The following is a 14,646-nucleotide window of genomic DNA, read 5'->3' on the forward strand; positions in this document are numbered from 1 at the left end:
AGGATACTGGTTTGAATAGTTTAGGTAGCAAACTACTTGTCCTATTACCATAAACAGACTGAAAAAACTTTAAATGCTTTAGGTGACACTCATATTGCTACTACTGACATTAAATTTCTTGAGAGATACTGCACTAACAGCAGTATCAATATTTTTACTAAATGTCACCACTGTGATTTCAATCCATAATCTTAATGCATACAGAGGAGATGCAATCAGATAAGTTTTCCCGATAAATATAAGCAAAATTATCCTGAAACAGATGGCATCTGAGATCAAGAACTGACGTTCACACAGTTTTAACAGATTTCATAAACCCAAATAAAGCCCAAGATATACGATCTTATTAAGGAAACACACACAAAAAATCAAGCTACAGATATACACCAATGGAAGACATTAATCACCGTGAAGTGTAAAGGTATTTGCTTAATAAAGCAATACACAAACCAAGTAAACATTAAGATGCAAGTATTTTACCCTTCTCCAGGAAAAAAAGATTGGATTTTACAAGCATCAAGCTAAAAGGAATCGTGTTATAGGCAGAATAGCCTGTCTCCAGCAAGAAAAAAACAAAATTCTTTCACTCTAAATATTATGAAAAGACTAGGACGACCTATTCCCTAAAAAATCAACCCAGCTATAGCTTGGCAGCCTTGAAGGCAACAAAATTCTCCAAGGAAAGCAAAATGCAACCATTAGCCATTTACCATATGAGAATACCACATATATTACCAGACAGGTAAAATGAGCGTAGTTACATATGGTGATACAGATAGCAAATAAAAAATACCAGGCAGAGATATTCAGTTAACCCAAATAACAGTGTTGCTTTCCATCCTTGGTAAAGCAAATTTTCTGGGAAGAGTAACTTGAGAACAGCTAAGCCCGCAGCAGTTTAATTTGATAGAAGTGTGAGACCCTTGCGAATAGTACCCCAAATGATCACCCAACAAGACGTGCCACGTTTCGTGGTGATAAGAAACCCACGGAGCAATCACAAGTTCACAACAACCCGCCCGCAAAATTCCACAAACATCCCAACCAGAACCTTGGCTAAACCCCCAAAGCCCTAAGAAAATCCCCACCACTGGCTGTCACTCAGAAACAATAGCCCCCGGCCGGCGGCCATAGGCGAGCAGGAGCACCGAATTTAGGGGAAAGCCCGCATTGCGGCGGCCGGAAGCCCTAGATAGAGGAACTGAATCATGAGGCTTGAGGCATGGAGCGGGCCAGGGGATGCGATCGGAGATGAGGACTTACGCGGGGGATGATCGGAGAGGCGCGGCGTTACTCGGTGGCGCCTCCTTCCTCCCTTGGTCTCTATCCCTTTCCCGTACTACCTTGGATGGAGCAACCGTCTCTCTGCTGGCTTCGCTTTGTACAAGCAGAGGTTTTCTGCTGGGGATGCTGGGGCCAGTGAGCAGAGGAGTCGTGAGGCTGACACGTGGGGTCTTGCTGGACGTGGGCAGGGTCGGCGCCTCCTGCGTGGCCGGCCAGGCATTTCTTGCTACCTCATCATCCCTGCCCTAGTGCCGTCCTTTTCAAGCCGCGGCTCGCTAGAAAAGGTACTGCCCACATGCGTGTCTGTTTCAACTTTCAAGCCGCGTGATGGATATCTATATGCTCAACAACTTTCTACAGAGGCCCTCGGTCAAATGTATACGTGTGAGACGCACATGTCAACGAGATGATAGAGCAACCGCCCCACCGGCAGGCGGCAGCCCTCAAATAGGCGCCGGCATCTCCACACCAGCGCCCCCAAAACGGCGGCTCCGATAGATATTTTGATTTAAAATCATAAATGTATGCATAGAAAATTAAATAAGAAATATTTTATTCCACAAACTAATACATAATTGGAAACGTGGTTTACATGAAGATATAATTTGGAACATGGTTTTCCACAAACTAATACATAGTTTGAACCATGGTTAACACAAATTTTAAAAATTGCAAAAAAATAAACTTAACAAGGTCGGTCAGCGCAGATTTCGTGTGTTCGTTGTTAAGAAAGAACACTCGAGGGCACACCCAGTCACCCAAACTGGAAAATCTAGCTGGTAATGGTGTCCCTGCTGGTTCTTTCGACGAAGAACATCCGAAAACATGTGTGCCGATATTCGCTGAAGGGAGTGTTCCGGGTGGGCTTGGAGCTGAAGGCCTGCCAGAGCCTGTTCGGCCCACTTTCTCATATACTATAATGTCCAGCCACGTTCTACCTCAATCGCTCTGTTCTAGCCACGCCAGCCATAACTCCTCTTCCCTACTTCCGTGGCAACGATGATGGCGCAGAGTGGATGATCGGGGTTGTGCAGCGATGATTACAGCGGACGGCCAAGCGAAGGTAACTCCTCCAGCGAATCCCCTGCACATTGGTTCCAATCAGTAAAAGATGGTTCAGTTTTTAGGGTTAAAATTCCCTCCATATAGTCTGTAAATTTTGGGTTTTGGGGTTTAGTCGCAAGGGGGAAATCTGCAAAATTTCCGACATGAATAATTCAATTTTGGTTGCTAGATGTTGAACTAGGAACTGAACATGTGCATCTTCTTTAGTATGGATCCTGCGGAAATTCTTACCGTGCGGTTCCATTTTGGTGGGGAGTTCGTCCACATTGGGAAGGTGTTGGATTACGTTGGGGACGATGAGGCGATTTCTGAGATCGAGCGAGACAACACTACAGGAGGTGACGGGGTTTCTGAAAGATCACATGGAAGTCAAGGAATCGATGAAGCTACATTTTTTACATCCTGGTAAAGAGCTTGTCAATGGCTTGGTGTTTTTGTATGATGATCCAGGGTGTATGAATATGTCTGAGCACACACCAGATGGAGGTGTTGCAGATATATATGTTGAATATCATGGTCAGGAGGATGTTGTGAGTGTATCTAGTGGTAGTGATTTCGAAGATGAAGTTGTTGGCTTAGCTCGCAGTGACAGTGATGTATCTAGTGATGTATCTGATGTGCCTGAAGTTATGACTGCATATGATGATGAGAGTGTGCACACTTTGCTTTCACGGCTTCTGTTGGTTAGCTAGACAATGTGAGTGGAACATCATTTGGACAGAATTATATGAGAAGGGATATTGACACAAGCTCACAAGTTATGACTGTAAGTTCACGAGTTATAAATTCATCAATGCAATCTCAAGTGGAAACACCTTTTTGTTAAGATATAGTGTTGAGTGATGCTGACACTAATAGAACTGAAGAAATAGTTGAAGAATATTCAGATTCTTCAGAAGATAGCGACTATGTGCCACACAGTGATGATAGTGGAGAGGAGTCGGAGGTTGTGGATCTGAGAAAGAAAGCAAAACAGTTCAAGTCAAAGATGAGAGCTTCTCAGAGATGGGTGGATGGTGAAATTGCTACCGGGTGCAGTTCCTATTGACCTTGTAGCTAATGTTGAGGAAGTACTCGAAGAAATCAACAAAGAAGCTGAATTTGAAACCTCTGGTGAGGATTATTCTTATGATGAGGAAGAAGAAGGCCACATTGTGAGAAAGAAGACTAAATATCCAAGATTTGATCCGGACACTGAAATACCACTTTTCTGTTTGTCAATGGTGTTCAGAAGCAAACAACAGTTGTGTAAGGCGGTAAAAAGGCCTTATCACCAAAAGGAGTCTTTCTTTCAAGAAGTCAGAGGTGGACAGGGTGAGGGCGAATGATACGTCTCAAACGTATCTATAATTTCTTATGTTCCATGCTACTTTTATGATGATACTCACATGTTTTATACACATTATATGTCATTATTATGCATTTTCCGGCACTAACCTATTGACGAGATGCCGAAGAGCCGATTGTTGTTTTCTCGCTGTTTTTGGTTTCAGAAATCCTAGTAAGGAAATATTCTCGGAATTGGACGAAATCAACGCCCAGGGTCCTATTTTTCCACGAAGCTTCCAGAAGACCGAAAAGATCAAGAACTGGGGCCACGGGGCGACGACACGCCAGGGCGGCGCAGCCTGGGCCCTGGCCGCGCGGCCCTGTTGTGTGGGTCCCCCGTGACGCCCCTTGACCTGCCCTTCCGCCTACTTAAAGCCTTCATCGCGAAACCCCCAGTACCGAGAGCCACGATACGGAAAACCTTCCAGAGACGCCGCCGCCAATCCCATCTCGGGGGATTCAGGAGATCGCCTCGGCACCCTGCCGGAGAGGGAATCATCTCCCGGAGGTCTCTTCATCGCCATGATCGCCTCCGGATCGATGTGTGAGTAGTCCACCCCCGGACTATGGGTCCATAGCAAGTAGCTAGATGGTTGTCTTCTCCTCATTGTGCTATCATGTTAGATCTTGTGAGCTGCCTATCATGATCAAGATCATCTATTTGTAATCCTTCATGTTGTGTTTGTTGGGATCCGATGAATATTTAATACTATGTCAAGTTGATTATCAATCTATCATATATGTTATTTATGTTCTTGCATGCTCTCCGTTTCTAGTAGAGGCTCTGGCCAAGTTGATACTTGTGACTCCAAGAGGGGTATTTATGCTCGATAGTGGGTTCATGCCTCCATTAAATCAGGACGGTGACGAGAAAGTTCTAAGGTTGTGGATGTGCTTGTTGCCACTAGGGATAAAACATCGATGCTTTGTCTAAGGATATTTGTGTTGATTACATTACGCACCATACTTAATGCAATTGTCTGTTGTTTACAACTTAATACTGGAAGGGGTTCGGATGATAACCTGAAAGTGGACTTTTTAGGCATAGATGCATGCTCTGGATAGCGGTCTATGTACTTTGTCGTAATGCCCTGATTAAATCTCATAGTACTCATCATGATATATGTATGTGCATTGTTATGCCTTCTTTATTTATCAATTGCCCAACTGTAATTTGTTCACCCAACATCTGCTTATCTTATGGGAGAGACACCGCTAGTGATCTGTGGATCCCGGTCCTATTCTTTACATCTGAAATACAATCTACTGCAATTGTTCTTTGCTGTTCTTCGCAAACAATCATCATCTTCCACACAATACATTTAATCCTTCGTTTACAGCAAGCCGGTGAGATTGACAACCTCACTGTCACGTTGGGGCAAAGTTCTGTGATTGTGTTGTGCAGGTTCCACGTTGGCGCCGGAATCCCTGGTGTTGCGCCGCACTACACTCCGCCACCAACAACCTTCAACATGCTTCTTGACTCCTACTGGTTCGATTAAACCTTGGTTTCTTACTGAGGTAAACTTGCTGTTGTGCGCATCACACCTTCCTCTTGGGGTTCCCAACGGACGTGTCAACTACACGCATCAAGCAAATTTCTGGCGCCGTTGCCGGGGAGATCAAGACACGCTGCAAGGGGAGTCTTCCACATCCAATCTCTTTACTTTGTTTTTGTCTTGCTTTATTTTATTTATTGCTTTGTTTGCTTCTTATATCAAAAACACAAAAAAATTAGTTGCTAGTTTTACTTTATTTACTGTCTTGTTCTCTATACTGAAAACACACAAAAATTAGTTACTTGCATTTACTTTATTTAGTTTGCTTTATTTACTACTGCTAAATGGGTACTGTTGAGAATACTAAGTTGTGTGACTTCACTAGCACAAATAATAATGATTTCTTATGCACACCTATTGCTCCACCTGCTACTACAGCAGAATTCTTTGAAATTAAACCCGCTTTATCGAATCTTGTTATGAGAGAGCAATTTTCCGGTGTTAGTTCCGATGATGCTGCTGCCCATCTTAATAATTTTGTTGAACTATGTGAAATGCAAAAGTATAAGGATGTAGATGGTGACATTATAAAATTAAAATTGTTTCCTTTCTCTTTAAGAGGAAGAGCTAAAGATTGGTTTCTATCTCTGCCTAGAAATAGTATTGATTCATGGACTAAATGTAAGGATGCTTTTATTGGTAGATATTATCCTCCCGCTAAAATTATATCTTTGAGAAGTAGCATAATGAATTTTAAGCAATTAGATAATGAACATGTTGCTCAAGCATGGGAGAGAATGAAATCTTTGGTAAAGAATTTCCCAACCCATGGACTAACTACTTGGATGATCATCCAAACCTTTTATGCAGGATTGAATTTTTCTTCGCGGAACTTATTGGATTCAGCTGCTGGAGGTACCTTTATGTTCATCACTTTGGGGGCGGCAACAAAGCTTCTTGATGATATGATGACAAATTACTCTGAATGGCACATGGAAAGAGCTCCACAAGGTAAGAAGGTAAATTCTATTGAAGAAACCTCCTCCTTGAGTGATAAGATTGATGCTATTATGTCTATGCTTGTGAATGGTAGATCTAATGTTGATCCTAATAATGTTCCTTTAGCTTCATTGGTTGCCCAAGAAGAACATGTTGATGTGAACTTCATTAAAAATAATAATTTCAACAACAATGCTTATAGGAACAATTCTAGTAACAACTATAGGCCATATCCTTCTGCTAATGGTAATAGTTATGGTAATTATTATGGGAATTCTTACAACAATAATAGGAGTGTACCCCCTGGTCTTGAAGCTATGCTTAAAGAATTTATTAGTACACAAACTGCTTTTAACAAATCTGTTGAGGAAAAGGTTGATAAAATTGATATTCTTGCTTCTAAGGTTGATAGTCTTGCCTCTGATGTTGATCTTTTAAAATTGAAAGTTATGCCTAATAAGGATATTGATAATAAGATTGTTACTACAGCAAATGCCATCCAAATTCGAATTAATGAGAATATTAGATTGATGGATGAATTGCATGCTAGGTGGGAAAGAGAAGAAAACGAAAAACTAGCTAGAGAGAATAATGTAGCTAAAGTTTGGACTATTACCACCACTAGTACTGTTAATGATTCACATGTTGCTACACCTCCTACTATCAATGGTAAAATAATTGGTGTTGGCAATGTTACTACTCCTAGTGTAAAGCGTGCAAAATTGCCTGAAACTGATAAAACTGCTGAAATTTTTCAAAATATTGGGGATAATGATCCCATTGCTGTAGATCATAATGGTTTAGACTTTGATGATTGTCACATCTCTGAAGTTATAAATTTCTTACAAAATCTTGCTAAAAGTTCCAATGCTAGTGCTATAAATTTGGCCTTTACAAAACATATTACAAATGCTCTCATAAAAGCTAGAGAAGAGAAACTAAAACTTGAAACCTCTATTCCTAGGAAGTTGGAAGATGGTTGGGAGCCTATCATTAAGATGAGGGTCAATGATTTTGATTGTAATGCTTTATGTGATCTTGGTGCAAGTGTTTCGTTATGCCTAAGAAAATTTATGATATGCTTGACTTGCCACCATTGAAAAATTGTTATTTGGATGTTAATCTCGCTGATAATGCTATAAAGAAACCTTTGGGGAGGATTGATAATGTTCGTATTATGGTTAACAATAAACTTGTCCCCGTTGATTTTGTTATCTTGGATATTGAATGCAATGCATCTTGTCCCATTATATTGGGAAGACCTTTTCTTCGAACTGTTGGTGCCACCATTGATATGAAGGAAGGTAATATTAAATATCAATTTCCTCTCAAGAAAGGTATGGAACACTTCCCTAGAAAGAGAATGAAGTTACCTTATGATTCTATTATTAGAACAAATTATGATGTTGATGCTTCGTCTCTTGATGTTACTTGATACGCACTTTCTGCGCCTAGCTGAAAGGCGTTAAAGAAAAGCGCTTATGGGAGACAACCCATTATTTTACTTCTGCACTTTATTTTTTATTTGAGTCTTAGAAGTTGTTATTATTGTAGCAACCTCTCCTTATCTTTATTTTAATGCATTGTTGTGCCAAGTAAAGTCTTTGATAGTAAAGCCAATACTAGATTTGGATTGCTGCGCAGGAACAGATTTCTTGCTGTCACGAATTTGAGCAGTAGTCTCTGTAGGAAAATTAAAAAAATCTGCAAATTTACGTGCGTGATCCACAGATATGTACGCAACTTTCATTCAATTTGGGCATTTTCATCTGAGCAAGTCTGGTGCCACTTTAAAATTCGTCTTTACGAACTGTTCTGTTTTGACAGATTCTTCCTTTTATTTCGCATTGCCTGTTTTGCTATGTTTGATGGATTTCTTTGTTCCATTAACTTTTAGTAGCTTTGTCAATGTCCAGAAGTGTTAAGAATGATTATGTCACCTCTGAATATATGAATTATGCACTGACCCTCTAATGAGTTTGTTTCGAGTTTGGTGTGGAGGAAGTTTTCAAGGGTCAAGAGAGGAGGATGATACAATATGATCAAGAAGAGTGAAAGGTCGAAGCTTGGGGATGCCCCCGTGGTTCATCCATGCATATTTTAAGAAGACTCAAGCGTCTAAGCTTGGGGATGCCCAAGGCATCCCTTCTTCATCGACAACTTATCAGGTTCCTCTAGTGAAACTATATTTTTATTCCGTCACATCTTATGTGCTTTACTTGGAGCGTCTGTTTGTTTTTTGTTTTTGTTTTTGTTTTTGTTTGAATAAATCGGATCCTAGCATTCTTTGTTTGGGAGAGAGACACGCTCCGTTGTTTCGTATGAACACATGTGTTCTTAGCTTTATCTTTAATGTTCATTGCGAAAGTTGGACTATTTCATTCATTGTTATATGGTTGGAAACGGAAAATGCCGCATGTGGTAAATGGTTTAATGACTTGAATAAAGTGATACTTGGCAATTGTTGTGCTCATATATATCTTGTTTAAGCTCTTGCATCATGTACCTTGTACTCATTAATGAATAACTACATAGAACTTGTTAAAATTTGGTTTGCATGATTGATCTCTAGAGTCTAGATATTTTTTGTGAGGTGTTTGAACAACAAGGAGACAATGTAAAGTCTTATAATAGTTACAATATGTTCATATGTGAGCTTTGCTGCACCTTTTATACTTGAGTTTGCTTCAAACAACCTTGCTAGCCTAGCCTTGTATTGAGAGGAATTCTTCTCGTGCATCCAAATCCTTGAGCCAATAACCATGCCATTTGTGTCCACCATACCTACCTACTACATGGTATTTCTCCGCCATTCCAAAGTAAATTACTTGAGTGCTACCTTTAAAATTTCCATTCTTTACCTTTGCAATATATAGCTCATGGGACAAATAGCCTTAAAAACTATTGTGGTGAAGAATATGTACTTATGTGTCTTATTTCTTAATAAGTTGCTTGTTGAGCAGTAACCATGTTTTCTAGGGACACCATCAACTCTTTTACCTTTGTTGAATATCATGTGAGTTGCTATGCATGTTCGTCTTGTCTGAAGTAAGAGCGATTTTCATGATCATATGGTTTGAGTATGCATACTGTTAGAGAAGAACATTGGGCCGCTAACTAAAGCCATGATTCATGGTGGAAGTTTCAGTGTGGACAATTAATCCTCAATCTCTTATGAGAATTTTAATCGTTGTTGAATGCTTATGCATTAAAGAGGAGTCCATTATCGGTTGTCTATGTTGTCCCGGTATGGATGTCTAAGTTGAGAATAATCAAAAGCGAGAAATCCAATGCGAGCTTTCTCCTTAAACCTTTGTACAGGCGGCATAGAGGTACCCCTTTGTGACACTTGGTTGAAACATATGCTATGCAATGATAATCCGTGTTAATCCAAGCTAATTAGGACAAGGTGCGAGCACTATTAGTATACTATGCATGAGGCTTGCAACTTATAAGATATCTTATACATAACACATATGCTTTATTACTACCGTTGACAAAATTGTTTCCTGTTTTCAAAATGAAAAGCTCTAGCACAAATATAGTAATCAATGCTTCCCTCTGCGAAGGGCCTATCTTCTATTTTATTGTTGAGTCAGTTTGCCTATTCTTTCTATCCCAGAAGCAAATACTTGTGTCAACTGTGTGCATTGATTCTTACATGTTTACTTATTGCACTTGTTATATTACTTTGTGTTGACAATTATCCATGAGATATATATGTTGAAGTTGAAAGCAACCGCTGAAACTTATATCTTCCTTTGTGTTGCTTCAATGCCTTTACTCTGAACTTATTGCTTTATGAGTAACTCTTATGCAAGTCTTATTGATGCTTGTCTTGAAAGTATTATTCATGAAAGGTCTTTGTTATATGATTCATTTGTTTACTCATTATCTTCATCATTGCTTCGAATCGCTGCATTCATCTCATATGCTTTACAATAGTATGATCAAGATTATGATAGCATGTCACTTCAGAAATTATCTTTGTTATCGTTTACCTACTCGAGGGCGAGTAGGAACTAAGCTTGCGGATGCTTGATACGTCTCAAACGTATCTATAATTTCTTATGCTCCATGCTACTTTTATGATGATACTCACATGTTTTATACACATTATATGTTATTATTATGCATTTTCCGGCACTAACCTATTGACGAGATGCCGAAGAGCCGATTCTTTGTTTTCTGCTGTTTTTGGTTTCAGAAATCCTAGTAAGGAAATATTCTCGGAATTGGACGAAATCAACGCCCAGGGTCCTATTTTTCCACGAAGCTTCCAGAAGACCGAAAAGATCAAGAACTGGGGCCACGGGGCGACGACACGCCAGGGCGGCGCGGCCTGGGCCCTGGCCGCGCTGCCCTGTTGTGTGGGTCCCCCGTGATGCCCCTTGACCTGCCCTTCCGCTTACTTAAAGCTTTCGTTGCGAAACCCCCAGTACCGAGAGCCACGATACGGAAAACCTTCCAGAGACGCCGCCGCCGCCAATCCCATCTCGGGGGATTCAGGAGATCGCCTCCGGCACCCTGCGGAGGGGGAATCATCTCCCGGAGGTCTCTTCATCACCATGATCTCCTCCGGATCGATGTGTGAGTAGTCCACCCCTGGACTATGGGTCCATAGCAGTAGCTAGATGGTTGTCTTCTCCTCATTGTGCTATCATGTTAGATCTTGCGAGCTGCCTATCATGATCAAGATCATCTATGTGTAATCCTTCATGTTGTGTTTGTTGGGATCCGATGAATATTGAATACTATGTCAAGTTGATTATCAATCTATCATATATGTTATTTATGTTCTTGCATGCTCTCCGTTGCTAGTAGAGGCTCTGGCCAAGTTGATACTTGTGACTCCAAGAGGGGGTATTTATGCTCGATAGTGGGTTCATGCCTCCATTAAATCTGGGACAGTGACAGAAAGTTCTAAGGTTGTGAATGTGCTGTTGCCTCTAGGGATAAAACATCGATGCTTTGTCTAAGGATATTTGTGTTGATTACATTACGCACCATACTTAATGAAATTGTCTGTTGTTTACAACTTAATACTGGAAGGGGTTCGGATGATAACTCGAAAGTGGACTTTTTAGGCATAGATGCATGCTTTGGATAGCGGTCTATGTACTTTGTCGTAATGCCCCGATTAAATCTCATAATCCTCATCATGATATATGTATGTGCATTGTTATGCCTTCTTTATTTGTCAATTGCCCAACCGTAATTTGTTCACCCAACATCTCGCTTATCTTATGGGAGAGACACCGCTAGTGATCCGTGGACCCCGGTCCTATTCTTTACATCCGAAATACAATCTACTGCAATTGTTCTTTCTTCGTTCTTCGCAAACAATCATCATCTTCCACACAATACGTTTAATCCTTCGTTTACGACAAGCCGGTGAGATTGACAACCTCACTCGTCACGTTGGGGCAAAGTTACTGTGATTGTGTTGTGCGGGTTCCACGTTGGCGCCGGAATCCCTGGTGTTGCGCCGCACTACACTCCGCCACCAACAACCTTCAACGTGCTTCTTGACTCCTACTGGTTCGATTAAACATTGGTTTCTTACTGAGGGAAACTTGCTGCTGTGCGCATCACACCTTCCTCTTGGGGTTCCCAACGGACGTGTCAACTACACGCATCAGCGAAGTGTGACTGGCCTAATTGTCATTGGCTACTGTATGCAGCTAAAGCTACTAGATGTTCAAGATTTCAGATTATCACATTCAATGATGAACATCACTGTGCGCAGAACACAGACAATCATCTAGTAACTGCCAAGGTTATAGCAAAGAAATATGAGTATTTCATACTTGCAAACCCAACATGGAAAATTGAGAGCATGAAATCCACTGTACTTTGATGGCGTGTATTTCACACGTTCGTTGGGCAACCCCAAGAGGAAGGTATGATGCGCACAGCAGCAAGTTTTCCCTCAGAAAGAAACCAAGGTTTATCGAACCAGGAGGAGCCAAGAAGCACGTTGAAGGTTGATGGCGGCGGGATGTAGTGCGGCGCAACACCGGAGATTCCGGCGCCAACGTGGAACCTGCACAACACAACCAAAGTACTTTGCCCCAACGAAACAGTGAGGTTGTCAATCTCACCAGCTTGTCTGTAACAAAGGATTAACCTTATTGTGTGGAAGATGATTGTTTGCAGAGAAAACAGTAAAAACAAGTATTGCGATAGATTGTATTTCGATAAAGAGAATTGGACCGGGGTCCACGATTCACTAGAGGTGTCTCTCCCATAAGACGAACAGCATGTTGGGTGAACAAATTACGGTTGGGCAATTGACAAATAAAGAGAGCATGACAATGCACATACATATCATGATGAGTATAGTGAGATTTAATTGGGCATTACGACAAAGTACATAGACCGCCATCCAACTGCATCTATGCCTAAAAGTCCACCTTCGAGTTATCATCCGAACCCCTCCGATATTAAGTTGCAAAGCAACGGACAATTGCATTAAGTATGGTGCGTAATGTAATCAACAACTACATCCTTAGACATAGCATCAATGTTTTATCCCTAGTGGCAACAAGACAACACAACCTTAGAACTTTACATCACTCTGTCCCGGTGTCAATGCGGGCATGAACCCACTATCGAGCATAAGTACTCCCTCTTGGAGTTAAAAGCATCTACTTGGCCAGAGCATCTACTAATAACGGAGAGCATGCAAGATCATAAACAACACATAAGCATAACTTTGATAATCAACATAACAAGTATTCTCTATTCATCGGATCCCAACAAACGCAACATATAGAATTACATATAGATGATCTTGATCATGATAGGCAGCTCACAAGATCCGACAATGATAGCACAATGGGGAGAAGACAACCATCTAGCTACTGCTATGGACCCATAGTCCAGTGGGTAGACTACTCACTCATCACTCCGGAGGCGACCATGGCGGTGTAGAGTCCTCCCGGAGATGATTCCCCTCTCCGGCAGAGTGCCGGAGGCGATCTCCGGATCCCCGAGATGGGATCGGCGGCGACGGCGTCTCGGTAATGTTTTCCGTATCGTGGCTCTCGCATCGGGGGTTTCGTCACGGAGGCTTTAAGTAGGCGTAAGGGCAAGTCGAAGGCGGCACGGGGGCCCCACACCACGGGCCGCGCGGCCAAGGGGGGCCGCGCCGCCCTAGGGTTTGGCTCCCCGTGGCCCCTCTTCGTCTCGTCTTCGGTCTTCCGGAAGCTTCGTGAGAAAATAGGCCTCCGGGCTTTTATTTCGTCCAATTCCGAGAATATTTCTTTACTAGGATTTCTGAAACCAAAAACAACGAGAAAACAGCAATCGGCACTTCGGCATCTTGTTAATAGGTTAGTTCCGAAAATGCACGAATATGACATAAAGTGTGCATAAAACATGTAGATAACATCAATAATGTGGCATGGAACACAAGAAATTATCGATACGTTGGAGACGTATCAGCATCCCCAAGCTTAGTTACTGCTCGTCCCGAGCGAGGTAAAACGATAACAAAGATAATTTACGGAGTGACATGCCATCATAAACTTGATCATACTATTTGTAAAGCATATGTAGTGAATGCAGCGATCAAAACAATGTGTATGACATGAGTAAACAAGTGAATCATAAAGCAAAGACTTTTCATGAATAGCACTTCAAGACAAGCATCAATAAGTCTTGCATAAGAGCTAACTCATAAAGCAATAATTCAAAGTAAAGGTATTGAAGCAACACAAAAGAAGATTAAGTTTCAGCGGTTGCTTTCAACTTGTAACATGTATATCTCATGGATATTGTCAACATAGAGTAATATAATAAGTGCAATAAGCAAGTATGTAGGAATCAATGCACAGTTCACACAAGTGTTTGCTTCTTAAGGTGGAGAGAAATAGGTGAACCGACTCAACATTGAAAGTAAAAGAATGGTCCTCATAGAGGAAAAGCATCGATTGCTATATTTGTGCTAGAGCTTTGATTTTGAAAACATGAAACAATTTTGTCAACGGTAGTAATAAAGCATATGCATCATGTAAATTATATCTTATAAGTTGCAAGCCTCATGCATAGTGTACTAATAGTGCCCGCACCTTGTCCTAATTAGCTTGGACTACCTGGATTATCACCGCAATACATATGCTTTAACCAAGTTTCACAAAGGGGTACCTCTATGCCGCCCGTACAAAGGTCTAAGGAGAAAGCTCGCATTTGGATTTCTCGCTTTTGATTATTCTCAACTTAGACATCCATACCGGGACAACATAGACAACAGATAATGGACTCCTCTTTTAATGCTTTAAGCATTTGACAACAATTAATTCTTTTCTCATGAGAGATTTGAGGATATTTGTCCAAAACTGAAACTTCCACCATGAATCATGGCTTTAGTTAGCGGCCCAATGTTCTTCTCTCACAATATGCATGCTCAAACCATTCAACTCAGTGTAGATCGCCCTTACTTGAGACAAGACGAACATGCATAGCA

The sequence above is a fragment of the Lolium rigidum genome, chromosome 7 (assembly GCF_022539505.1).
Source record: "Lolium rigidum isolate FL_2022 chromosome 7, APGP_CSIRO_Lrig_0.1, whole genome shotgun sequence".
In the NCBI taxonomy this organism is placed as follows: domain Eukaryota; kingdom Viridiplantae; phylum Streptophyta; class Magnoliopsida; order Poales; family Poaceae; genus Lolium; species Lolium rigidum.